Source organism: Octodon degus, unplaced genomic scaffold (assembly GCF_000260255.1).
Source record: "Octodon degus isolate 3935 unplaced genomic scaffold, OctDeg1.0 scaffold00029, whole genome shotgun sequence".
NCBI classification, from domain to species: Eukaryota; Metazoa; Chordata; class Mammalia; order Rodentia; family Octodontidae; genus Octodon; species Octodon degus.
In genome coordinates, this window is record NW_004524605.1 from 107,230 (window position 1) to 110,528 (window position 3,299).

Below are 3,299 nucleotides of genomic sequence, written 5' to 3' on the forward strand. Positions count from 1 at the left end.
AGCAGAAAAATATTTCCATCAGCATACTCTACAAATGGACTTCTTTGAACCCTATGGGTCAGGATTCTATCCAGGACTACAGGGTGGATATCAAGGAAATAACAGTAGATCAGTCCTTCAAGTGACACCTGGCCACCAGTAAGCATCATGGACACTGTCCATGTCCATGACATACTAGAACTTTGTGCGATATTCTATCCCCAAACTGTTAAAAGTGCTGGTCATACAGTTGCCATTCCAGTATTTATCTTATGTTTTATTCTTAGTAATTCTTTACTATCATGAAACCCTTTTCTTAGTTCAATTGCTTTGAAACATTTTTAATTAATGTTTAAGTTTCTGAATATTGTTTAATCTTAATTTTTGTTTGAAGATTTATATTGTATCTTTGACTTACAACCTACTTAAAAGACATGATATGATATTTTCCCCTAGTACTAGAAACTTTAAAAAGTATATTTCCATTGTCTATTGACCTTATACTTCTTCCTTGTCTTTTATACACACACACAAAAAAAAATGTTTATAACCCGACATGAGATTGATATTGTTTTGTAGAAATCTGCAATGACCTTTTAAATGGGTTCATCTATTTTACATAGTCCTGCATAACTATCATTTTGAGAGCTCTTTATTCTTTATCCAGGACCATGCAGCAACTTCTCCTTCCTTCTGGATTATGCTCTTTGTTATTTCCTGTATGCTACATTGGAGGTGTTAGCATACTTGTAGTTTGTATAACTGGAAAATATTTGAGTTTTCAAAGGTATGTTTGTGAAGTATAAAATTCAGTGGGGACAGATCTTTTTTTTCTTTTTCTTTCAGTCCTTTAAATTAGTCTAGTTTCTTACATACTTGGTCTTTTTTTTTTCTTTCTTTTTTTCTAATGTGAAATAAAATGCCATTTAATTTTGTACTTCCATAGCTAATATTTTTACGCATATGCTTTAATGATTTTTTCCTTTACAATAAGTTTGGACAATTTCATTTTTGTGTATCTTGGTATGATTTTATTCAAATTTCTTGTGCAAAAGGTTCATTTTTCTTGGAAATATGCTGCTATAATTTCAACTAAATTCAGAAATTTTATTTTTCTTTCTTTCTTTCTTTCTTTCTTTTTTTGTATTTTAGGGAAGGGTCTACAGGGTGTTTAGGGTCTCACTACTAGATCAGACTCATAGTGATCCACCTGTTTATAGCCTCCTAAGAGCTGGGATTATAGGTGTGCGCCACCACGCCCAGTCTCAATTGCCATCTCAGTGCACCCCAGGGTCAGAGCTGGCATGGCAGGCCCAAGGATTGAACCCCGGGCCCCTGTGCTTGCTTGCAGTCCCTTTAATTCACTGAGATATTTGGCCAGCCCACTAAATTCAGAAATTTTAAATCTCTAAATATTTATTGCCTACCCCTTTCTACTTTGAGAATTCTAATTATATGAATGTAGCTTTCTTGATTTTGGCACAGAGTGAACTATTATATGACTGATCTGTAAATTCTTTCTTGTTCATTTTTATTTTGTACAATTTTTATTGTTATATTCTTTTAATTTTGTAAATAATTTATTTACAATGTGCAATCTATTATTAATCTCATGCTATGTAGTCATTTCAGAAATATTTCTCTAAAATTCACTCTGTCTACATCATATATCTTTCACATATCAATTTGTCTACAATTTTCAATATGCTATATAATTATTGATTTTCAATAAAGTTAATGAGAAAAAAGATACCATTCTATCTTTGGTAATCATTAATTATATATATATTTTTTGAGACAAGGCCTAACTATATAGCTTAGAATGGCTTTGAACTCACTATGTAGTCAAAAATGGCTCCAAACTCATGGCAATCCTGCCTCAGCCTCCAGAGTTCTGGGATTATAGTCATGCACCACCATACCTGGCCATCATTATTATTATTATTATTATTTTTATTTATTATTATTATTATTTTTTTTTTTTTGGCAGAACCGGGGATTGAACTCAGGCCCTTCCGCTTGCCAGGGAAGTGCTTATTCCACTGAGCTATCTCCCCGGCCCTTGGCCAGCATTATTATTCTTACCTAATAAGCTGAAATAATGATATGAAGGAAAACCTAACTCATGAGAGGTATCAAAGTGAGATTTACTAAATTCTAATTCAGTTGTGTTGCTTTACCAACTTTATTTATTTATTTATTTATTTGTTTATTTATTGGCAGAACCTGGGATTGAACTCAAGCCCTTGTACTTGCCAGGGAATGCTTTACCAATTTTAGAGATAAATTTATATAATGCCATTTTTTCATTATTCATAAGGACCACTATCTCATGTTTGACATATGTGACAAATGCCTTTAAACATGTAGACTGGCCCAAGTTGTGTTCCTGAGTTCTAGTTTGTCTTCTTTCACCTGTCTTTTAAAATAACTTTAACATTGAAATATTTTGTCAAATATTTTTTACAAAAACTGCTCATTTATACTTACTAGTTGTTTAATACTTCTGAACTATCTGATATAATTCATGGATTATAATACACTGCAAAATACTGTGTCAATTTTTACACCCTGCAATGTGTGCCAAACTTCCTTGCAGCAAATTTCTACTTCTTAACATCATTGGAAAGATACATTCTGCTCAAGAGTGACGTCCCACACTCTGCCCCTGCTAAGGGGCATGACCTGCCTAAGGCACCCCTTCCTCTCGGAGGTCAGTTGTCTCCACAGGACAGCCTAGAACCTGAGCACACTTATTGCCCTGTTTCTAGGAGAAAGAAGCAGAAAAAGACCCTCTAACTAGTTAAAAAGCAGGTACCTGCTCTGAAAAGCCAGGAGAAAATTCAGGTTAAAAGCAGTAATCTCCAGGTGGACTGTTTCAGCATCTTTGGAGTAACCCAGGGCAGGGAGTGGTCTTGGATGTCCATCACTTTGTTCACTTCATCACAGCAAGATATGGGATCGCTTCTGTCCCTTAAATTTCAGAGGGTGGGCCTTTGGTCATCACCCACTGCGAGATGCAGGTGGGCTCCATTAGCGATGCACAGGAGGGCAGGAGAAGGGGATGAGGGTAGTACACAGCATGGAGCCTTCACATGATGGTTTGTATCTAGATGCCTCTCAAAGCTCCCTGCATTTTTAGATAAGGCTTTTTTGGAGGTGGCTGAATCTAGAGTATGTGATTGATTCATGGTTAAGGGTGCTACGATTAAGAGTGGGTGATTTCTGGGGTCAGTTTACTGATTAGAGTGTCACTGTGCTGATCCCAGCAGTCTGAATAAGATTAAGAGGTGCTGTCTCCCCTTCACTTGCTTGCTTTT